Here is a 25,393-nt window from a genome sequence, read left to right as displayed (position 1 = left end):
ATTTATTTTAATATGTCATTTTAAATATTGTGAAGAATTTTAGACATTTTTGAGCAATGGTTAATACTAATGGAAATCTATTTCAGTAAATTAAAGTACAATGATCAGTTTGGGATCACTCATATTTTGAACTATATAATAAAAATTAAATTCCAGATTGCGTCTCCTGGTCAGTAAAATTTGAGCCATGCTGCTTTCATTTAATTTATGATGAAGGAATGCAAACACATCTTAACGTGAAGCCTAGGAGGCCTGATTTGTAAATAACCTTCTGACCTTTCCTGGCGTTTTTATTTTCTTACTCACCACTCCCTCTAAGTTAAATGCCACCCCACACTTCAATCCCTAGCACCTGGCAAATACATTCTCATTTCCCAATACTTACACCACAGGAACTGCCACTAGGAGACATTTCTAGACCAGAAAAGAAGGAAAGAAGGCAGAACTGTTAAATATTTATCTTTGAATCATCATTGCCTAACACAGTAGGGAAAAAAAAAAAAAATGGTTAGGGGCAATTTCATGGAGATTTATTGAATGATAAATGAAATTAAAATGTTATAGCAACAGGTATACATAGCAAGAGGTAATTGGTTTTTCTACTATTTGTAGTTTGCTGTTATATTTATAGTTGTTCCTTTCTATAAGCAGGAAATGTAGCTGTTTTATTTTGGAGCTATTATTTCATCCCAAATGGTTAGAGACTCAAGTCATTTCCTTTTTGGGAAATTCAACCTAATTTGGGAAGTCAGTAGAGAATGGTGACTATGATCCTGGACTTCAGAGTTAAACAGGTGACCTCTGAATCTTACTAGGTAAGTTACTTTGGGCAAATATCTTAAATTATCTCCTTTATTTTCCAAATTTACCTACAACTTGTATTGTTTTCTTTTTATCTTCTTATACCTTTTCCAACTAAGCACATTTTTGGAAATGGAAACACATATTTACTGCTTCATGCTTGTAAATGACATTCAATTTAGATCTTCTTGAAAATATGACAAAATATTTATATAAATTTAGCATGCCTTTACTTATTAAAATCACTATTCAGTGATTATTTTATTCATATTTTTCCAGGAAACTTTCTTTTCCTATAGCAGTTATAAGTAATAAGAATCTAAAACAGTATCAGGGCACCTGGGTGGCTCAGTCATTTAAGTATTTGACTTCAGCTCAGGTCATGATCTTGTGGTTCCTGGGTTCCAGCCCCATGTTGGGCTCTGGGCTGACAGCTCAGAGCCTGGAGCCTGCTTTGGATTCTGTGTCTCCCCCCTTCTCTCTGCCCCTTTCCCGCTCATCTCTGTCTCTCTCACTCTCAAAAATAAATAAACCTTTAAAAAAAATTAAGAATCTACAACAGTATCCTAACAAAGAAGTCATATTAAAAGCTTATAAACATTAAATACAACAGCCCACACATTATGATTTTTAAAAAAATATATACACTAGTTAAAACTTATTTATTTGTATTTTGGAAATGAATCACTAGCAGCTCAATTTTGCCTTTGACATTTTAATATACAAATAACAGTGGAAGACAGAAATGTTAGATTCAGATTTTCCTCACTCCTTTGCTATAAAACAACAACTACTACAGCCACAACTGAAGCCGGAAGGTCATCTGCAGTTTAGTTCAATAAGGAGAAAGTCAAATTAGCTTTGGCTTAACATTGTGCTCACCAGACTGAAGTTCACGTATTGGGTGACACGCTGTAGGATGCTCATTGCCCCTGGAAAAGTAGTACTTTCCTTCTAAACTCCCAACACATTCATCTTCCAAGCAGTAGGTATTTGAAAATATTACTTTTAAATTGAAACAGTGATTGACTTATGATGCTTAATCTGGGTTTTGATGGATGGGTAGTGTTTGTCATTTGTACCAGAACAGAACGCAAAAGGTATATGAATTTTAAAGAAAAATGCTATTTCAAAGAAACTTAATGCAAACATTTTTAAGCTTGCAATCTGAATGGCGTGGCAATTACATTGTGTTTTATGTGCTTGGAGGGTAGAAGGAAACCTTACAAGTCTATACAAGTCCTTATGTTCAAAATATCCACCACCACCACCCCTCCCCTCCCCCGCTTTTTTTAGGGATTTCTTAATGTCTGGTTTGGGATACAAAATTATATCAGTCTTCAGTCCTACTTAAGTAGGTAGACTATTAGATGTGAATGTATTCACAAGGCATTACATGAAAGACTAACAATTTAGTGCTGCACTCCTTGAGATATAGCATGTGCTTAGAACCCTAACAAACTAGAGGTACTAAAACAATAAAAAGATAAAGAATTTTGCATTTTTAACTTTTCTGAAAGAATCAATCAAAGTAGATATCACAGGGGGATAGGCAAAACTTGACTGAAAGTCCTTATACTAATCCCACACTCTCATTTTTATGTTTAATTTCATATTGGAAGTAAAGGAGGCCATTCAAGGATTAAGATCTGCAAAGGTTTTACTCTGACCCTGTGGACATCCATCAAAATCAGTCAAGCAGCGACTGCTAAGTGGTAATTGTAGGAACCCTCCATTGTCTATAAAGGACAATCTGTTGCGGCACTTGGGTGGCTCAGCCAGTTAAGCATCTCACTCTTGATTTCTGCTCAGGTAATGATTGCATGGTTTGTGGGATCGAGCCCTGCATAGAGATTTGGGCTGACAGCACAGAGCCTGCTTGGAATTCTCCCTCTCTCTCTCTCTCTCTCTCTCTCTCTCTCTCTCTCTCTCTCCCTCTCTCCCCCCCCCCCCCCCCCCCCCCCCGGCTCATGCTCTCTCTCTCAAAATAAATAAAAATAGACTTAAAAACAAAAGGACAATCTTTTAGCACATTTTAGAAATACCTTTAAGCCTATGGAGTGCCTGGGTGGCTCAGTCAGTTGAGTGCCAGACTCTTAATTTCGGCTCAGGTCATGATCTCAGTGTCTGATCAAGCCCCACATTGGACTCTTCCCTGACAGCACATAGTGGTGCCTGCTTGGCAATCTTCTCTCCCTCTCTCTGTCTCTCTCTCTCTCTCTCTCTTTCCCTCTTTCAAAATAAATAAATAAACATTTTAAAGAGTTAACTTAAGTCTGGTCTTATTACTTTTGTCTCTCCAATAATTCCTTATCATTCACTCTTTATTTACATCAGACCTAAATTCTTGTATTTATAATACATGCCCTGCATGCCTTTCCAACCTCCATAGCTTTGTGCATGCAGATCCCTGTTCCATATGCTTTCTTCCATTAAGCCCAGGTTAAATGTCATTGACTCTGTGAAGACTTCATTGCCTCACCTCCCTCTACAGATATAATTTGCATGTGCTTATCTTATTTCCTTTGTCATGATACATTCCAATCATTCTTCAACTCCTCAATCACTTCAACTATTCCAATGATTCTTCAGGGAGTAGGCAGGGTGGGGGCTAGGCTAAAAGTGGCACACATAGTTATCTGAAAATAAAACAGTCTTCTTCTCATTGTTTTGATTTATTTTTAGTCTCAACTTTGATTATAAATTTTATAAATAATCAAAAGTAAATGTGTATAGGGGCACCTGGGTGGCTCAGTTGGTAAAGCGTCCAACTTCAGCTCAGATCATGGTCTCACAGTTCATGAGTTCGAGCCCAACATTGGCCTCTGTGCTGACAGCCCAGAGTCTGGAGCCTGCTTCTGATTCTGTCTCCCTCTCTGTGCCCCTCCCCCTCTTGTGCTCTGTCTCTCAAAAATAAATAAACATTTAAAAAAAAATTGTTTTTAAAGACTTTAAGAAGTAAATGTGTTTATTTAGGAAAGAGAGACAAATTTATAAATGGAGGAAGAGCGTTTGTCTTCAAAATGATACCATGCTTTAGCAATGTATTATTTTCCAAAGGGTTTGCATGTGCATTTGAACATTTGATATTTATAACAATCCTTTGATTTTCTGAAAGAAAATATTGTTTTCATTTTACTAACTAGCTGAGTCTTACAAATGTTGTGTGATTATCTCTAGAGCATGTACCTAAGTGCAAAATGCTCTTAATCTACACGTTTTTTCTCTTAATATTTGATAAAATTTATGATTGAATAGACACCTGTGATTGGTTGGAAAATTCCAACATATTTCATTCCTACATATTTCATACAAAATGCTTCACCTAAATGTGATTCAACTCTTGGGCAGTGAATATTCTTTCTTAAGAGTTCAACTTGAATTATAAACTTAAATAACAAGGTATTGATGACAATAGAAATATTTATGATTTGCATGTACCATGTACTTAGCATATACCGGTGTGAACTAAGAACTTCATACGTATTAATACATAACCCTCCAATAAAATATCATACAGTAGGGGCTAATACCATCCCCCTTTTACAGAGCCAGAATATGTGGACAGAGGATAACTTGCTCAGGGTCACTTAGTAGTAAATGGCAGATTCAGAGTTCAAACCAATCTAGCAGTAAATGGTAAAGTCAAGGTTCAATCTCAGGGAGTCTGGCTGCAAAATGACAGTAATCCTATAATGCTTGCATTGCAGCAGCTAGAATTAACCTCACAATATTCAACAGCAAGATTATGTTGTATTGAACTCAATAAATGACATCTCCACTATGTTTATGGACTGTAATAAGGTCTTGCTATTACAGTATAATGAAGCATTTTCTATCTTGACATTGGTTGAATATACTCAGATCAGCAGGCAGTCAGATCAATAATGTCAGTCTTTGATTTTCCTAAGATGTTAATAATACAAAACTTAAGAAGAACTTTCAGAAACAGGTGCCTAAATCCATAGGAATCTCTGAATAATAGAATCTAGGAATCTCTGAATAGACTCATTCATGTATGTTCAGTATTTCAGAAAATAGCACAAAATAAACTCTACTTTTTCTTATAAATTATCTCCCATTTTTCTAAACTTTGCTATATATACATACAAGTATATACACATATGTATGTACATATACATATATATAATATTTTTTGTCGCCCAAGAAGCCCCCAAGAATCATGCCAGCTTTCATGCATAGCCCCTCCAGTTAAGGGAGACTGCATTTTCTGAGGTTGATGACTTCTTCACTTCAAATAATAATGATCTCATGAAAGGAGAACAACTCTGTTTTTCCTAGATGAGATAGCTAATTTCAAATTATCTTTCTTCAAATAAAATGCAAACATTTGTCCATGTAATCTAATGAGCCAATTGCTAATATTGTCTTAGATCATGTCAAAGACCAATTACATACACTGTATTTTTTTTACTTATTTGAATGGTCTCTTAATGGACAATTAATGAATGGAGGTTAAACTATAAATCTAAACAGGAAATTTAGTACAGTTAATCAAACCAGCTTTGATTTTAGTTAAGATGATGGAATAGTTGTTCTTTGTTTAAGTCATATTAGGATTGTTCCTACCTTTCCACTTATTTAATAATAGTTTTCTGAAACAAAAATGAAACCGAAAACATTGTCATATTAAAGCTATATACCTATTTTAGGGGCACCTGAGTGGCTCAGTCGGTTGAGCGTCTGACTTCGGCTCAGGTCATGAACTAGTGGTTCATGAGTTCGAACCCCAAGTGGGGCTCTGTGATGACAGTTCAGAGCCTGGAGCCTGCTTTGGATTCTGTGTCCCCCTCTCTCTCTGTTCCTCCCTCGCTTGTGCTTTCTCTCTCTCTCTCAAAACAAAATAAATACTTAAATAAATAAATAAATAAATAAATAGCTACATACCCGTTTTAAAATTCATTTTAGTTTCAGGAATGTCCTTTGAAAAGTTAGAAAATGAATGTATTAAAACTTAGTAAATTTAGTACTTATTTGTTGTCTCTCTTTGATATTTTTTTTAAGATTTATTCTTTTACCTTTCAACTACAGATAAAGACCTGGATCCAAGAAAAATTTTAATGATTTTAAGCTAAACAATATTTTCTCCTATTCCTTTGCTTCAATAAGAGTGAAAGTTATGTCTGTATGAGTAAACCATTTGATATAGATCACAGAGTCAACAATCAAGGGTCACATTTCTTCGGCCAGATCGTAGTATAAAACACAAACCTTAATCAATCCAAAATCCGTGTACAATCATTTCAAAATTGACATAACACAATATTGTGAACATGTTTACATGATGTCAGTAGAACTCTTACAATCTAAGCTCCTAGAAATCTTGTCACAAGGTCAAGATATTTTAGAAAATTACAGGAAATTATTTTTTCAAGATGTCTGACAAAATACAGCACAAGTACAAATAGTATGAGTTTGGAAACTATCTTAGCATGAATTTAAGAACTACTTTAGAATATGTGGTTGGGCTACTACCACTGCCTGTAATGAAAATGCTGAAATATAACCTACACCTAAGCATTTTCCAGCTGTTCTTTTATAGTCATTTTAATGCTCTCAGCAGCATGTGCTTGTAACACTTAGGTTTTGCATAGACAGCATGGTGTCAGTCTATGCTCCTTGATAACATAGTAAATAATAAAGTTGCTCCCGTGGTTCTCAGTTCCATACTAGAGAAATAGCGGTGCCTTTCTTCTGTAACTTTTTGAAATATACAGCCACTAACACAGGATAATTATTTATTTTTAATTTTTACTCTTGATATAAAATGAGCTTTTTACATATGTAATTTCCTCCTATGTTTGTGCAAAGGCAGATGTCATTCTGTGTGCCGTAGAGTCATGCGTAATGAGGTGCAGCAAAGGGAAAGCAGGAGCACCTGTACAATTCCAAAATAACTAATTAAAAATAAACAGCCAATATATTTATAGCTATTGCAACCATTAATTACATGGTTGCATCAATTAACAATGTAATAACAGTAATAATAAACAACTACCTTTAAACTTACATATCATGTTGAAGGGCATATGGGAAAATAAGTAATTTGGTATTTTCTTTTCTTTTTTTTTTAAATGTTTATTCATTTTTGAGAGACAGAGAGAGAGAGACAGAATGTGAACAGAAGGGCAGAGAGAGAGGGAGACACAGAATCCAAAGCAGGCTCCGGGCTCAAGGCTATCAGCAAAGAGCCCGACCTCGGGCTCAAACTCAGGAACTGTGAGATCATGACCTGAGCCAAAGTTGGAGGCTTAACTGACTGAGCCGCCCAGGCGCCTCTGGTATTTTCATATAGGGAAAAAAAAATCACATCTAACTAAAATAGATTTATTTATTTATTTATTTATTTATTTATTTATTTATTTGGGCTTTATACCCAGTGTGGAACCCAATGCAGGGCTTGAGCTCACAGCCCTGAGATTAAGACCTGAGGTTTGGTCAGTTAAGCCTCCAACTCTTCTTGGTTTCAGCTCAGGTCATGATCTGGCAATTTCGTGGGTTCAAGCCCCAGGTTGTGCTATGCACTGACAGGGCTGAGACTGCTTGGGATTCTCTGTCTCCCCTCTCTGACCCTCCACTAGTCATGCTGCCTCTGTTTCTCTCAAAAATAAACTTAAAAAAAAAAAAAAAAAAGGAAGAAAGACCTAAGCTGAACTGAGATCAAGAGTCAGATGCTTAATGGACTGAGCCACTCAGGTGCCCCTAAAATGTTCACTTTTCTATTATTTTGCCATGATGTCTGATACCTATAAAATAGTACCAAATTGATCTTTTTTTTTTCGTGAATAGTACTTAGATCACAAAATTTTGATTTGCTTCTCCTTTTCTAATTATAATTTGGTTATTTTTATGCAACAAAATTTTGTCAAATGGCATTCGAAATTACTTTGATATTGCTATTATAGATGTACAATAATTTATTAAAAAGTTGGAATCACTGTTAAGTCTTTTCTGCTACGTGAAGATATGTTAAGTATTCACTCCATTTTTTGCATCCCATTTAACCTCACTAATGATAATCTTAAAAAATACGTTCTAGGGGCACCTGGGTGGCTCAGTTGGTTAAACGTCCAACTTTGGCTTAAGTCATGATCTCGCGGTTAGTGAGTTCAAGCCCCATGTCAAGCTCTGTGCTGACAGCTTGCTTAGAGCCTGGTGCCTGCTCTGGACTCTGTCTCCCTTTCTCTCTGCCCCTGTCCCACTCACACTCTGTCTCTCTCAAAAATAAATACAAACATTTAAAAAAAAATGTTCTAAATACATGTTCTAAGTGATGGTTTAAAAGTAACTCTCCAGGGGCACCTGGGTGGCTCAGTCGGTTAAGCATCCGACTTCGGCTCAGGTCATGATCTCTCAGTCTGTGAGTTTGAGCCCTGCGTCAGGCTCTGTGCTGACAGCTCAGAGCCTGGAGCCTGTTTCAGATTCTGTGTCTCCCTCTCTCTGACCCTCCCCCGTTCATGCTCTGTCTCTCTCTGTCTCAAAAATAAATAAACATTAAATTTTTTTTTTTAAAGTAACTCTCCAAAAAATGTGGAAAACTTCAATATTTGCAAGATTTTAATTTTATGTCATAGTTTTTTCCACTAGTATCAGCTGTATTTAGTGCTAAATAAGAAATGTAGAGCTTTACTTTGAAACGTAAATAGTATTACCGGAACTTTTTATTTAAATACAATGAAGAAAGTAGAAATTTTCTCCCCACGATCAATTTCAGTGTCAAATTTGTCGGAGGAGGTCATCGAGAGGACGTGACCACCAGTTGAACCAGGAGCCGGACCTGGGCATCAAAAGTTCCTTATTTCCTCCCCTGTCCTTGGAATGTACACTCTATTCCCTATTCCCACACTGGGAGCCAAGTGAAAGATGCAGCCTGGGAGAGTAATGTGCTGTTGAGACCCTCTGGACTGTGTACGTGACCGAACCCACTTAAGGCCTCTATATGAGCATTTTTTTTTTCCTTTTTTTTTAAACTTTATTGAAGAGTAATTGGGGAAAATTGACAAATATAATTGCATATATTTTAAGTGCACAACACTTAAGATTTGATATACATACACATTGTGAGATGATTAGCAAAGATGAAGATAATAAACATATCCATCCACATAGTTAACTTTTCTCTGCTTTTGTTCTTGGGGGAATGCTTAAGATCCAGCCTCAGCAGCTTCTTCTTTTTTTTTTTTTTTTAATTTATTTTTTTTTTTTATGTTTATTTATTTTTGAGAGAGAGAGCAGGAGAGGGGCAGAGAGAGAGAGGGAGACACAGAATTTGAAGCAGGCTCCAGGCTCTGAGCTGTCAGCACAGAGCCCTAGGCGGGGCTCAAACAAACCACGAGATCATGACCAGAGCTCAAGTCCTAAGGTACCAGACTGCGCCACCCAAACGCCCTAGTCTCAGCAACTCCTAAGTAAACAATACCATGCTATTAACTATAGGCATCATGGGGACCTTTGATGCTCAGAACTCATTCTTACAACTGAAAGTTTGTATCCTTTGACTTGCATCTCCCCATTTCCTGGCCCCCAGCGGCTGGCAACCACTATTCTACTTTCTGTTTCTGTGAACTCAGCTTTTCAGGTTCTGGCAGACAGGTGCAGAAATCGACTTGTCTTGGGGCACCTAAGACTAGCCTTGTATCTTTCAAATTATGTTCAAAGGCCTCTTTTTTGTTTTCAATTTTAAGGGCATAGACACTGCTTCCATCAGTTGGGCTCAGGATGTCTTCCAAGATGTAAATTTGGAAAACATTTTCAGAAAATAGGAAAGCACAACAGTGTAAAAACACTCAATAGATACTGATTATAATTCTTGGTTTTGGTCTCATATGTTGTCATTACTGTTTTTACAAAGTTTAAGATATTAAATATCTACAAACAGTAGTTGTTATCTTTTCTTCCTTAGGTAATTTTAATCTATGTTATAGATCATACAACTTTCATTGGCATTTTAGATTCCCCCAAATTGAATGCATAAGACGATAAGATTACAAGCAAGAAAAAAAAGAAAAGTTTATGTGAGAAATTGTAACTTAAATTTCATTTGGGATAGTAAAAAATCTTATGTTTTAATTCATGAAAGTAAAACATCAGACTACATAGTATATCTCAGAACATTTGTATCTTTCAAAAGGTGTTTTCCAAAAATGATTGTTCTTAACATTGTATTTTTATTATAAAATCAGGTTAAGAAGTTTACTTTCAGTAGATGCTCTTCCAGAGAAAATAAATCTCTATATATTTCCCTCTTATATAATGTTACCTACAGTGAACGAATCAATCGTTTGAGTCTTAACAGTAGTTTAAAATGTTTCCTTAGGATACTCATTTTTAGAAAGCTTGAGTTTAGACAAAAACAGACAGGGAAAGTCCTTTTCCTCTCTTTGAAAGCCGGCTGTGGGGTGGCTAATTTCTGCGACAATTTATGGCAAAAATCCAGCAGCCTACTGTTGACATTTTCATAGTAATTATAGATCAGGAGTTGGCTGCTTGGAGAAGCAAAAATGTGTCATATATGACATGGCAAACCCTTGTTAATATTCTTTTTCTTCTTTTTTTTTTTTAAACTATAGTTCACAATTGGTGGTAAAAATCAACATCATTCTTGTAAAATAAACGAGAGCTTAAATACAGAAATCAGACATTTAAGAAAGACTGCATAGAAACTGGGAATGAGTAAAGGATCCATAAGTGACACACTCAATGAAACGTCTAGGAAAAAATAAGGTAAGATGTTGTGATATCAACTAATAGTATTAACACGGGTTTTGAGATCTATATTAACTGTTAACTCCTATATTTGATCTGAAAAGATCCAGTGATATCTTCATTCACCCATCCATGTATTTCATTAGTTTTCTGAGTATTCCTTCTACACTCCTGGATTGCAAGGCAAAGACCTCTAAAGATGCATGGGTCTTTCCATTGTTACCACTGCCTCTCAAAAAGTGGTGCAGCAGTTTAGGGAAGAGAAATATTACCTCTGACTGTGGAAATCACAGAAGATGTTAGGATAAAGGGGAATATAAAATGTGCCATGAAAAATGAGAAGTACTAGGAAACAGAAAAAAAATCAGACTTCCATTCCAGAGGGACAGCTTATGAGAAAGCCACACAAAAAACAGAAGGTGTAGCAGGAAGATAGATGATAACTCAATTCAACCAGAGTGAAAAGTGCATGAAAGAGAAAATAAGGATGAGAAAGTTCAGAGACAGGACGTGAGGGCTTTTGGATTTGAGAACAGAAAAAAAAAATTTTTTTTTTTTTTTTTTTTGGATTTTATTTGGTACTGACATTTAAATAGAAAGCTCCTGGCAAGATCTGTCTATCACCAGGAAGCTCCCAGTGCCTACCAAAGACCTCCCACTGTGATATTACCTTGATGAATTTAACACCATCCAGGCTCTGGCCTTCAGCCCTGACGCCTCAGAAACCTGGTTCTGTCAGCAGAAAACACATGTCAGCATGACTGGTACATTCTCTCCCTGAGGCTGAGCTACATTAAAATCAGAAGTTTGTGAGGTGAGCATGGAATCAAAGACAGGGGGATATTTTTGTCATCTACATGTTACAGAACATTAGAACAACATTTAAAGTGACCGTTGTCTCTCTCTCCTGAGCACGGCCAAAGCTTGCCTGGGTGAATTATTTCTCCCTTTCTGATTTTAGACTCCTGATGAACAGTCTTCCCCCAGGTATATTTTATGATATTCAAACAGATTACGATAACTCTAACAGACTTAGGACTCACATCATCTCTAAGATGACTTTACAAACATATGAACTGATCCGTTATTGTGGATTCCACAATTTATCCCATGGGGCATAATTCTATTCACAAATTTTTTCAGGGTAATTTACATTTGCAGTTATATGCAGTCCTATTCTATAATAAATGAAAGGATGAATGGGCGTTTTTGAACATAGGAGCAAAAAGATCAGAGCTAATTTGAGTAAATTCATTTATCAATGAAGCTTTAGATACCATAGGCAAGGAAGAGCCTGAACACATGAAAGTCCTATATAAGACTAGCTTACGTGAGAGGTAATGATTTGAGCCAAGGAAGAGTGAATTTGAGTGAATTTCTAGATTTGAAAGGTACTACAGAGACCTTAACAGGACTCATGATTTGACTAAATTTGTCTGCCAAATTTGGAATATCTGGATGGCTCAGCCGATTAAGTATCTGACTCTTGATTTCGGCTCAGGTCAAGATCTCAAGGTTCATGAGTTGAGCCCCAGGTCGGGATCTGCCCTGCAGCACAGAGCCCACTTAGGATTCTTTTTCTTTCTCTCTCTTTCCCTCCCTCCTTCCCTCTCCCTCTTTCTTTCTCTCAAAATAAACAAATAAACTTAAAAAATATATTAAACTTCAATGCCAAACTACATACACATATATAAATAGATTTATTCTAATTATTGCCTTATTATAAATAACCCTCTATGCCAAGTTTTGTTGAAAAAAAAATCTATTTGTTAAACAGTGTGAGATGGAATTTATGGTGCTTTTTTTTTTTTTTTTGCCTTTTTTGCTTATTCTTTTATTTTCCTTTCTTCTACTTTAGCCTTTGAATTCCAAAACAAAAACAAAAGTTTGTTAAAAATAATCTAAATCTCCTTCACTAGCTGGTCAATTTTATATACAAAGTTATTTCAGTTAAAAATTATAATATATTGGGGCGCCAGGGTGGCTCAGTCGGTTAAGCATCTGACTCTTGATCTCCGCTCAAGTCATGATCTCACTGTCTGTAAGATCGAGCCCTGAGTCAGGCTCTGCACTGACAGCCTGAGCTTCCTTGGGATTCTTTATCTCCCTGTTTCCCTGCCCCTCCTCAGCTCATGCTCTCTCTCTCTCTCTCAAAATAAAGAAGTAAACTTAAAAAAAATCATAATACAGCAAAATATTAAACCTTGGGAAATATGCTACATCAAATTTCTGTAATACACATAATTTTATTATCATATGTTTTTTATACAGCTTATTTTGGTTTCTATGTGATTTAGCCAATATCTTTTTCAGTAAGAAACTTCATGGGGGTGCCTGGTGGCTCATTCAGTTAAGCCTCTTACTCTCAGTTTAGGCTCAGGTCATGATGTCAAGGTTTATGGGTTCAAGTCCCACATCAGCTCTCCACTGACAGCATGGAGCCTGCTTGGGATTCTTTCCCTCTCTGCCTCTCCCCTGCTGATACACGCATTTTCCCTCTCTCAAAACAAATGAATTAATTAAAAAACAAAGAAAGAAACTCGGTAGTGAACATACACGTTATGTCCACTTAAAATATCAGTCAATATGTTCTCAAATATTGGATAGTTTTATATAATACCAATATTGCTGTATCACTGTAAAAATTAAATTGTGGGATTCTTATCATACCATCTAGGAGAAATTTATTTAAATTTATAGTTTCATTCAAGTTTTAAAAAGTTAAGCTCACAAAACACAATAAAAGGAGAGCTTTTGTTCAATCAATAATACAAATCAGAAACATCATAATCTAGTCTAAGGACAAAAAAATAAAAAAAAAAAAAAACCTCTGTAGGTAGAAGAATTAAGAATAAACATGTTTTAATTACACCTAAGACTATCTAATCCTAAAACTACCTACCACTAACAAGGAAGTTTCACAAAGAACTTATTTTTGGAGTCTATGATGGCAGGCTATGGAGTAAGGAAATTTGAAAGCCATTCAAGGACACACAGGCAGACCAATCAGAAGTCAGCAAATTGTGGGGCGCCTGGGTGACTCAGTGGGTTAAGCGTACGGATTTGGATCAGGTCACGATCTCACAGTTCCTGAATTCAAGCTGCACATTGTGCTCACTGCTCTCAGCGCAGAGCCCGCTTCAGATCCTCTGTCCCCTTCTCTCTCCACATCCCCCCCCCCATGTGCACACATGCACTCTCTCTCCCTCTCCCTGTCTCTCAAAAATAAAATAAACATTAAAGGGGAGGGAAAAGTCAGCAAATTGCTTTTAACTCAGAAATGACTGTGTGTGAACAGCCAAATAACTGTCCCAGATTCCCAAGGACGTTACCTTTGCCTTCGATGATGTTTGATGTTGTACCCTTACTCTTATCTTGGTGCCAAGGGTACCAAGAGTAATATCAGAGGTACTTTTGTCACCTTTGGGACTGGTGGCAAGCTTCTTTTAGTGCTCTCCCAAATCCACACGTCGGAGCAAACAGCATGCGTAAAGGGACACTCATTCTAAGAATAAACACAAGACTCTGGGCGGCAAAAGCCAGGTGGCTTTCTGCTATTCAGAGCAAACAGAGCAATTCTGAAATTAGATTTCCAGATCTCATTCACTGATATAAATGCTGTGGTTTTCAATGATATTCAAAACTTGATGCATGGCATACATTCAAAATTAAATTCTTTTTCAAGTACGTCTTATTCCCTAAAGATGTTGTGGGGTGTTTTCCCCTATACTTACTACTAATTTACTACTTGAATTAAACATGTCATTTTCCACTGGCAATGTTCCCACGTTTAAAAGACAAAAAAAAAAAAAAAAAAAAAAAATTAGGAAAATACGTAGAATTAAAAAAAAAAACATAAAACTTTCGATTCTGAAACAAATAATTTCAAATGACAGTAACATCAGTCAGCAAAGTTGACATGTTTAATCAACAAGAAATTCTGGGAATAATATACTAAAATGTGTTGATGCATGTAAAAACATTACTTTGCCTAAGGTTACTTTGAAACTTCACAGCTTCCAAACTAGCACTTCTTCAGTTATCAGTGTGAAAATATGCCTTGATTCACGTAGTTTCAGTAGGTGCAATAGTTATTTAAAACCATAAAATATATAACATCTTAACTCCAAGAAATTACATTTCATGTCTAAGAAAATGTTCTTAGGTAATCCTAGGCCAATGCTTGTTGATACAATGTTCTAGAAAAGTTTTGCCTCAAGGAATGTTCCTTTTAGATGAAACTGGCTGCCTCCCGGACATTTGCGGAGAATATCAGATGTTGTCAAGGGCACCTTAGACAATCTTAGTGGAAGACTAGAAGGTTGCCTATAATTTCATACTATACTGTATGCCATGAAAGGCCTATAAATATTCTCCTGATATTCTAAAACTGGTTCTTCAGCAGATGCTAATACCATGTGCCAAAGCAATTAGCAAGCTCATATTTCAGAGTATCCTGCCTAGAGTACCCTATGTAAATATTTTGAAAGTCACAAAGTAGCCTGATGATAGAAAAGTAAAAGAGAGCTGTGAGGTAGAGACTATCAAATTACTATATTTAGGAGCTATAGCTGGTAAGCATTTTACCATATTCAGGAAGATAATGCCCTGTAATGTTTTATATATTTGGAGACACAATTAAATTAAGTTCTTGCATTTTTAGTCCCTCTCCTTCTTTCAATCCTGCTAAATAATGGGCCTTTCCTTATGCTAAGAATAAAAAAACCTACAGAATTATCTAGATCACCGAACATGTTCCAAAACTGACCAGATACATTTATTTTAATTTTTTATCAGAGAATATTTCACATAAATATTAATTACAATATAAATTAGCCATTTATTTCACATAAATATTTAGTATAAAATTTAGCATCCAATAAGTTCACTATTACCTAACTTTAATCTGTACAAAACAGGGAAATCACTGAATTTTATTCACTTCATATTTTCTTCAGTCTGGCATCTAATTAATTTCACTCTTGTACTACAAAACTCTAAAAACAGAAGAGTCCGCTTTCAGTGAAATAGTTCATACTTAATAAATTTAATGAATTCTAGATCGAAAAGTCTCTAGATTATATGTAAACAACAAAATTATTTTAAATGTTAGACACAATAATCTATCTTATATATGATGCAATTTCATTTCTTTTTAAGCCAACAGAATTACAACAATCTTTGATATTCAACATGGAGCACATAGAAATAATAAGTGATCTACTATGGACAGAAATTGGTAGGCTGCCTCAGCACCCATTCAATACTGATTACACTTGATTGTATATGATAATAATTTGTAAATTCTTGGTATTTAATTGTAAGAAATAATACCTTTTCCTTTTCTACTTTTATCTACTTTGAAAATAAATCCACAACTGTAATGGGTGGAATTTAGGCTCAATGATGCCTAACAGTTTCCAAAGATGTTTTAGTTATAAGCCAGACAATACCTATTGTAAGAACAATTAGCATTCCTTTTAACAGCCACTTCTGCCTACCTAAGATATTCAGAATTTCGTTGTGATATCAAAAAAGAATCACTAATAAAAATGCCAATAGTATGCAATTGTCATATTTAGAATGTCTATAGGAATAAACCTTATTCTTTGAACAATACTGTGCTATGCAACCACTGGCTTTCCATTCACTAATGTAACTTACTCTAAAATTAATGAGGGACAGGCTACTGGAAGTCAAGATACAATTATCAAATTATACACCTGTCATTTTGTATAAGTGACCTTCCCTCAATAATTGTAATAAAAATTCCAAATCTTTATCAATTTATTTATCTAGCAGAAATGGAAATAAAGATAATTATTGTGACCATTTAAAACAACCAAATATAACATTTCAAAAGACAGAGAAACAATTGGGAGTTGTCTGAAATGGCTTATTTAAAGTGGCCAACAGTTAATAAATAAGAATAACAAACAAACATGATCTTTAGAGCTAAAGAAAGTAGATTCAAATTCCTTGGGCAGATTAACTAAATTTGTTGATATTGAGTGATCCCATTTATAAAAGTAAATTAATAATGTCTACTTTCAAAGTTATTAAAAGATTATACCAAAAAATAAAAACTCAATTGAAAAATGGGCAGTTCCTAAAAAAAATTTAAATAGAATTATGATTTGATCCAGCAATCCCAATTCAGAGATATCAAAAAAAAAAAAAAAAAAAAAAAAGTGAAAGTAGAGCCTTGAAAAGATATTTACACAGTCATGCTCATAGCAGCCTTTTTCACAATAGACAAGATGGAGAAGCGATCCGAGTGTCCATCAACAGACGAATGGATAAACAAATGTGATCTGTACGCACAATGGAATATTATCCAGCTATAAAAAGGAAGGAAAACCTGCCATTTGCAACAACATGGATGAACCTTGAGGGCTTTATGCTAAGTGAAATAAACCAGTCACAAAAAGAAAAACACTATATGATTCCACTTATATGAGCTCTCTAAAGTAGTCAAATTAACAGAAACAGAAAATACAATGGTGGTTGACAGATGCTGGGAGAAGGGAGAATGAGGAGTTGTTTAGTGGGTAGAGTTTCAGTTTTCCATGATGAAAACATTCTGAAGATTGGGTATACAAAGGGGAGGATATACTTAACACTACTGAAATGTGTACTCAAAAAAGGATATAGTAAATGCTATGTAAGTCTTTTTACTACAATGAAAAATAAACTACTTCTTAAAGATTATACTAATGGGATTATGTACTTAAAATTCCTGGAATATAACAGATACCCGAAAATAGTATTATACCCCAGGATGCATTACAGGACTGCATGTGAGGACAAGGTTGTGGAGCCAAAATGCCAGTACTAGACAGAACCCGACTGATACTACTGCCTGTGTAACTTTGGGCCTCAGTTTCCTCACCTACACGCTGAGATAATAATTGTGCTTTCCTTATAGGATTGTTACTAATGAATATCTAAAACTTACAATACTACTGGCATCAGATAAACTCTATGAAAATGCTTATTGTTGTGTTATTATCAATATCTAGACAAGGAATAATCTGTCATTACTTAATATGTATTTAAATAAGTTTATTTATTTGTTCTTGAAAGAACAAACAGGCGGCACTAGCAGGAGAAGCAGAGAGAGAAGGAAAGAGAATTCCAAGCAGGCTCAGCACAAAGCCCAGTGCAGAGCCCGATCTCAATAACTGTGAGATCATGACCTGCGCCAAAGTCAAGAACCAGAAGCTTAACCAACTAAGCCACCCAGGCACCCCATACTATATATTTATTATAATTTATTTTATTTTAAATATTTGCCTCATTTGATATTTTGAATTAGTACATTTTTACCATTATACCCCCTCTATTTATGAGTAGAATTTTAAGAGTAGCTTATTCATACGAGGTATAAAAATTTATTCACTTAAATAATTTAAAAGCCATTGGCTTAGAGCAATACCTATTCATTAAATTACAATATTCTAGGGCACCTGGGTGACTCAGTCAGCTAAACATCCAAATCTTGATATCAGCCATCTTTTTTCTCATTTACATTATTTTTGGCATTTCAGTTGACATACACACAAACACACACACACACAGATAGATATAGAGATGTAATCATTACATTAAGTTTTTTTTTATTTCAACATAATTAGCACAAATGGTTAGTTTTCAAAAATAAAATAAGGAAAATAGAGGATACCCATTATAAAAAAACAATCTGGCCAAGTTTAAATGTAGTTTATTTTCCCTCGTATGTTCAGAAAACATAAAAATATGGTATTATTGAGAAAATACCAAAACCATCATCTGAAAAAAGGCACATTATCATACAGTTAATTCCTAAATTAATATAAAGAGCCTAAAAGTGTATGGGGCAAAGAAAGACTGACCTATTTGCTACTTGCTATGTGACCGTGTGTAGAAAATATACATATATACTAAATTTAAGTTCCTTTTCTAATTTATGTCATTAATAAACCAAACTATCAAATAATAAAACCTAACAAAATAATAAAAATCACATATTGCTGTAATGGCAAGAGACTTAATACTTTCTCTTGCATGTTTAACTAGTATAACTTTAAAAATGAGTATTTTTTCCAATGAAGCAATCATGAAAACATAATATTGAATTTTATTTAATTATCCCTATTTGACAATAAGAACAATAATGCTGACTAAAAGTATACAAAGCACATAAACTACATATAAAAAGGAGTCTACCTCACTCAAATTGTAAAGATTTTTTTATTTCCGATTACTTTTAAAACTATATACATGAAAGAAAAATAAATACCAAAGTTTTCAATTTGCAAGTATGAAGAAGTATTCAAAGCTCTCCTTTTTTTTTAATGTGTATTTATTTTTGAGAGAGAGAGAAAGAGAGAGAGAGAGAGAGAGAGAGAGAAAGAGAGAGACAGGTGCATGAGAGAGTGCAGGGGAGAGGCAGAGAGAAAGGGAGACAAAGAATCTGAAGCAGGCTCCAGGCTCTGAGCTGTCAGCAAAGAGCCAGGTGCAGGGCTCCAAGGCACAAACAGCGGGATCATGACCTGAGCTGAAGTCCCACACTTAACCGACTGAGCCACCCAGGTGCCCCAAAGATCTCTTAATAATAATAATAAATAAATAAACTTAACAAAAGAGTGTGATGCCCTATCTCTACTTATGATCCAGGCAAGGAGCTCAGCCCTCTCTGATGTCAAGAAACAAACTCTCTTTCTGGCAAATCTTACTTGGTACAGTTTCTATCTCCTAACTCTCCCAGAAATGCTAATGCTGAAGAGATTATTTTCTTTGCTTCCAGGACTAGGAGTTGCATGAATTCAGCAATGGCATCTATTCTACTATTATTCCAGGGAAAGGTACTTTGCATCAACCATACTTGTCTTTTCTTTTTTTCTGCATCAGAGTAAATACAACCTTGTATAGAGAATATTCTATCTTCCAACTAAGAGGAGTGACAAATTCTAATTCCTTCCCACCAATTACATTACCTACCTGGACCTATGACCAAAGATCCATAACTTAAAAAGAAAAAAAGATAAAGGTTTCACAGAAGACAATGCTAAATGATTTCACTATGAAGTAGGACTTGCCATCAGATGAAGGCTCTCCTTAAAAACATATGTGGATGCTCTTCTTTGGTCTGACCTCCAACATTTCCTCCTAGACATTGGCAGACTACTACTCCCTCAAGCGCCTATATCCAGAACCTCAAATGCTGGATGCTCCAGTTCTATCTTGAACAGAGGATAGAGGGATAATCTGAAATTACGGAGGGAACAAGACAGAAGGCAAGGCAAACGATTAATGGTAAATGACAAAAATTCCTTTCCATGGGCACAGGGAATAATTTCAAGAGATATTTAGATGGATGAAGCCAATGTTTTCCTTCCAGTATCCAGCTGTGCCTTCTTTCTTTTATTGTTAATCCTTTCCCATTAGACATGACATTCCCCTGCCTCCCTTTTGGCCAGGTATAGCCATGTCACTGAGTTCAGGTCAGTGAGATACACACAGAAGTAATGTGGAACAACTGCCAGGTAACTTACAGGGTAATTGCATGTCCTGGACTTTGTCTTAAACCCTTCCTGCTGGATAGGAAATGATAACTGATGATAGAGAACACTGAGGGAATAACCCTGAAAGTTCAGGCCTGGAAAACTCATTTCGTCAAGCCCATCTCAACCTTTACGTGGTCGTGAAATAAAATTCTATCTTAATTCAGGCATGTTGTTTCAGGGCCTCCATTTAACAAGAACTTCACCTATTTTTAACTAAGGCATTGGCAATTATAACTGAGGCAGAAGTTAATGAAATAAATCTAGACTATCTGTGAAATATCTGGATCCAGCCACACACACAGCCATTAAATGAAGCACAGTAGTTGAAAAAGAGGGAGATACTGGTGTTTAATATGACATAGTAGGCAGATAAAAATATTTAAAGACTTTAGAGCAAAAATTTATGTGGTCAAGGAGAAACTATCGGAAAAGAACTGGATGAATTGGCAGAGGGAGTGCCAAGAGCCATATAATTACCATCTACTGTTACCACTCTAAAATTGAACTTGACAGTTTGGCACAGAATTTCCATTTTAGTGCACTTTGAAACTTATGGACTAAACCAGTTTTGTACTTGAAGCCTTATATTTTATATAAAATTCAATTTTCATTCATATTACAAAACTGGGCTAACAGTGGTCAGAAATGGAAATGGTCAATAAAAAACAATGCCATTCTAAAAGCCTTTGCTTAAGGACTGTTCAGATGGCATTGCACACTTAATATAATGTTCCTTTATTTATTTAATATTTTTCTAATGCTAAGTCAGAGTCTGTCACTGGGATCATGCTAGGTGAACTGTTGGATTTTTGAGGGGGAAGAGACGACAATCTTTAACTGTAGAGAGTTCAGAGCCTAATAGGGAGCAGAATCTGTAAACTAAGAAAGGAAGAAAGAGTAGAAAAAAAAAAGAAAGGATTTTCGTAAATGGGGAAAATGTATGTAAATACGCTAGGATTTCATTGGAGTTGAATGGTGTGTATAGAAAATTCACAGATCTGACTTTAGAAAATAAATACATAAAATATAATAAAATAATTCTAGCCCAGATCATGAAAACTGAAGTTGCATAAGAACATGAAATGTTAGTCTGAGTCAGAATCATGAGATCTAAAAGCGGTCTTATCATAGTCTTGTTGTAAGAGTAGGAAAATAGATGCTTCATAACAGTACATGATGTTCTTTTTGTATATTAGGTAAAAAGTTTAAGCATATAATCCCAAACAAGCTGCTGACTTCCCATAAGAACCAGAAAGGCACACGGTGACCACACATATAACAGCAAAGGAGATTGTGTTTGTAAATCGTGAGATGTGGAAAAAATTCACTAGGGGAAAAAAAAAAAAAAAACAAACAAAAAAACCCTAAAACATGTCTTAACAACATTTTAGAGGGAGTGCCTATTTTCTAATTAGCATGTAAAAATATCTATAATGCAATATATAATCACTTCGGTTTTATGATTATTTCATCTATTAGTTATTTGAAGGAATACACACTTAAAGCATATGTGTAATATGTATATATTTACGCATACACCTGTATATACATGCATATAAATGTGTAACGCATACACACACACACACACACACACACACACAAAGTAATTTATTTCTCATTTCACTTGGTTCTACTTTCCTAATGCTTCACTAGAAACTATGAGAGCTGGAGAGTTAGAAGTGTTGTGTACTTCCCTATAATTTCCCATGCCAAAACAACTCAATTTTGCCTGATAAGGTGATACAGTTGTACCTGACAGTCCTTTTTCAGAAATCAGTAAATCAGTGGGTATTTTCGGCCCTGCCTTCCTCCTGTGACATCTGACTTGACAAAACCAATCTTGAATCCTGACTGGTGACTATGGTAGTGATGGTGGTGGGGGTGGTTGGGTAGGTTAAGAAATAGGCTGTGGAGTCTGTACTAGGATAGGGAAAAGATAGAGGGAAAGATTAGGACCTGAGGTCCCTGGGTGGGAAAAAACACATATTTTAGAACAATGCTGGGAGTGTCTGACCACAGCAAACCCCCTCAGGCATAGTGTTCCTTTTAAGAAGGTAACAGACACCACTTATTCCCCATCCGTCTCCCCTCAGGAATTGGACAAAAGACCTCACTAAAAACAAGTAGTAGACCATAAAACTTATGATCCCCAAGGAATGATCTATGGCCTTAGACCACCCCTCATAAATGGAATCAAGCCAATCAGGAATGGACAACCCAGTGCCCAGAGTCATCAAGTCAATAAGGGTGGGACCTGAGAAGGAAGGAGAGGGTAGTGCTGACCAGAACCTTATAAAACAAAGACCCTGGCCTCTAGTGGTGGGTATTCACTTTCCAATACCCCCCTCTCTGTAAAAGAGAGCTTTCATACTATTCTTCCTTTCTGATCTTATACTTTAATACACTTTTGTCTGCTGCTCATTTTGTGTCCACCTCTTCATTCTTCATTCTTCAAAGCGGCGAGACAACCAGCCCCGGCTTTTGAGGTAAAGAATCTTCCAACAGTACCACAACCATTGCTTGACTAGGACCCAGATGACATGGGTAGGGGTCAGGATGCTGCATGGAGCTAGCCCTCTGCTGCCCTAGTAGCCCCATAATAATCTTCAAAAACTGTCTATTGCTTCTCTTACAGTCAATTGCCTCTCTAATGACTAAATCCTCTAATGATTTAAACAATATGAGTAATAGTCACATATAAAAATATTGCATGCTATAGTCTTTACCAAGTCTGCTCTGCAAATATGTGCACTATATATACACTACATACAATTTCACAGATTTGTAAACATGGTGTGGCCCACAGTCCTCAAAAGATCAAAAGAAAAAAAAAAAAAGATCAAAAGAAAGCCAGCAAAACACTTGTGAGAATGCAACAAATTAACTGTGAAGAATTCCCAAGGACAGCCTCTGTGCTGCACTGTGAGAAAATATAGGTAATGTTTACCATAGTTAAAAATATCGTTTCATAGTGAAAAACACCAAAAATGTCCTTTTTTTTAAGTCAGAATTAGGTGTTCATTATTGAAAAGTATTCCTGAACAAAGAGAGCAGCAGTTTAATTTGTTCGATTTCTCCAATTATTAATAATTGTTTTTGTTACATATTGTTGAAAAGCCACACAGCAAAGTTTTCCTTCCTACTATTAACATTCCCCAGAAGTATTCATTTCACAATGTATATGAACATGAAATCATCATATTTCACACCTTAAATATACACAACTTTTGTCAATTATATGTCAATTAAGAAAATTAATTTCAGGAAAAGGTACCACGAAGGAGAAGCCCTCAGTGCTAAAGGTATGCTGGCTTCTCAGGAAATACGAGGGTGTATCACAAATCTAAAGAAAGCACTGACAGAGTATTCTTTAAAGGTTCTCATTGTTTCAATTGCAAGGCCTTTTAAAGCAACGAAATACTTTGGAGTAGGTCTAGAAACCAATTGTTCATTTACCAACTAACAGCAGTAAAAGTTGATAGACTCTCAGGGGGCTTTACTCCCCTACAGCCACTAAGTGGCAGGAAATATCCCTCCCCATCAGCCATTATCTCTCAAATAATCTGTACATTCTACTAAAATGAAACCTCAACTCAGATGAGAACAGGAAAGAGAAAGAAGTTAAGAAAGGTTACCATCCTACTCAATACATCCAAGTCAGGCATTTTGAAAGTCAACTTATAATTTGAGTGCCTCTGAGACATGTAAACCTATATTTTACATGTTCACACTTTACATGTCCTTTAACTTATGGTTGAATTTCTAAAGTCAAGTTGTAAGACTTTATTATTGCTTTCAACATATCTGAAGGGTATTAAAAACTACTTAAGCGATAAGGGTACCCTGAAGTTGACTGTGGATTTTGCAATAAGAATGGCAACCGTTTCTTAAAACAATGTTCAGTGTGACCCCTAGGTTTTTATTTGTTTTCTTAAGGTAATGAGGTTGTGGTTATGATTTTCTTTAAGACTCTCTTTTAGACCAGATTAGGTTCACGGAAAAATTGAGAGGAGAGTCTCGAGACTTCCCATATACCTCATGCTACTACAAAACCTAACCCTCATTATCAACATCCCCCACCAGAGTGCTACATTTGTTACAATAGATGAATGGACACTGACACATCGTAGTCACCCAAAAGTCCATACTTTACCTTAGAGTTTACTCTTGGAGCTGTACTTTCTATGGGTTCAGACAAATGTATAATGATATGTATTCATCATTATACAAATACACAGAGTATTTTCACTGCCCTAGAAATCTGTGCTCCACCTATTCAACTTTCCTCCTACCCACTATCCCCCACTCCCAGGCATTTTTATTGAAAAAGAAAACTAACCTAGAAGTATTTGAATTTCAACGTATGGGTACAAGTCTGATTTCATTGTGTGAATTCTTTGTAATTAGTGTGGCCATCATTGCTTCTTATGCTACATTTTTATTATATTGCTGCCAACATATAGTATCTTTTCTGTCATTCTTAATTACAATATGTACTTTGGTGAAATAGTATTTAAGAATGATTATTTTATTATATCATTCATTATCAACTAATTCATTGGTTTCCAAATTTCATACTCATTTATTATGTGATTAAAGGTACAATTTAATTGACTTATAAAACATAAATATTTGAATATGCAGTATATGGACCATTTGATTCATGAGCTGATGATTCTGTTTTCTTATAATGATCCTGACTTTCAATTTTCCTAACAGGCATGTAAATATTATATATGCAAGAATGGAGTGAGGGAATTCCTTACACCTGTTCTTGGTAAACGTAGTATTTCCACAATTCTCCCACTGGGGAATCCTGTGTTCTTGATTTTACCACTACTCTCCAGAACTAAAAAAAATAGCAAATGCCTTGTAACCAGTGTATCTTCTAAATATATCCTGTTGTTGAAAGTTTCTGTTGTTTGCTTTATTTTCAAATCACATAATTATTCCCTAAACATTACATGCTGGTTCTATCTACTATACTTATTTTCAAATTAGTTGACTTTTCTACACCTTTAAAAAGTTAAACTTTAATTTTTCCTAAAATATAGAAGTTAGAATATCCACAGGAATTTTTACTCTAACAACCAAATACATTAATGATTTTCAAAAGGACAAAAGTTCTCTGTCTATATAATGACATTCTGTACACTTTAAAGGGCAACAAAACTTTATTCAAAGAGCACTGCTAGTAGAAAGTAGTCAAAATTATTTGAAGTTTCTTCTATGTTAAGCTTGCCTTTGGTTTATTATTTCTCTGTGATTTATATTGAGGAAATTGAGAAAAATGAATCATCGATGGCAGTGCTTCCGAT

At 35.4% G+C, this 25,393-nt stretch overlaps 1 protein-coding gene and 1 long non-coding RNA gene across 4 annotated transcripts in view; one reads left to right on the top strand and one right to left on the bottom strand.

Moving 5' to 3' along the window:
• Positions 1 to 25,393, bottom strand: part of SPOCK3 (SPARC (osteonectin), cwcv and kazal like domains proteoglycan 3) — a 478,289-nt gene that overhangs the window by 448,922 nt on the left and 3,974 nt on the right. The gene's annotated exons all lie outside the window — the stretch shown is intronic.
• LOC109262442 (uncharacterized) lies at positions 748 to 21,946 on the top strand. Its single transcript, XR_002077780.2, has 3 exons — positions 748 to 815; positions 19,316 to 19,373; positions 21,835 to 21,946. It is a non-coding gene; the product is annotated as an uncharacterized LOC109262442 (long non-coding RNA).

Source organism: Panthera pardus, unplaced genomic scaffold (assembly GCF_024362965.1).
Source record: "Panthera pardus isolate Hobbes unplaced genomic scaffold, ASM2436296v1 HiC_scaffold_13, whole genome shotgun sequence".
NCBI lineage: Eukaryota > Metazoa > Chordata > Mammalia > Carnivora > Felidae > Panthera > Panthera pardus.
The sequence above is the reverse complement of the archived record's forward strand: the minus strand, read 5'-3'. Positions and strand labels throughout refer to the sequence as shown.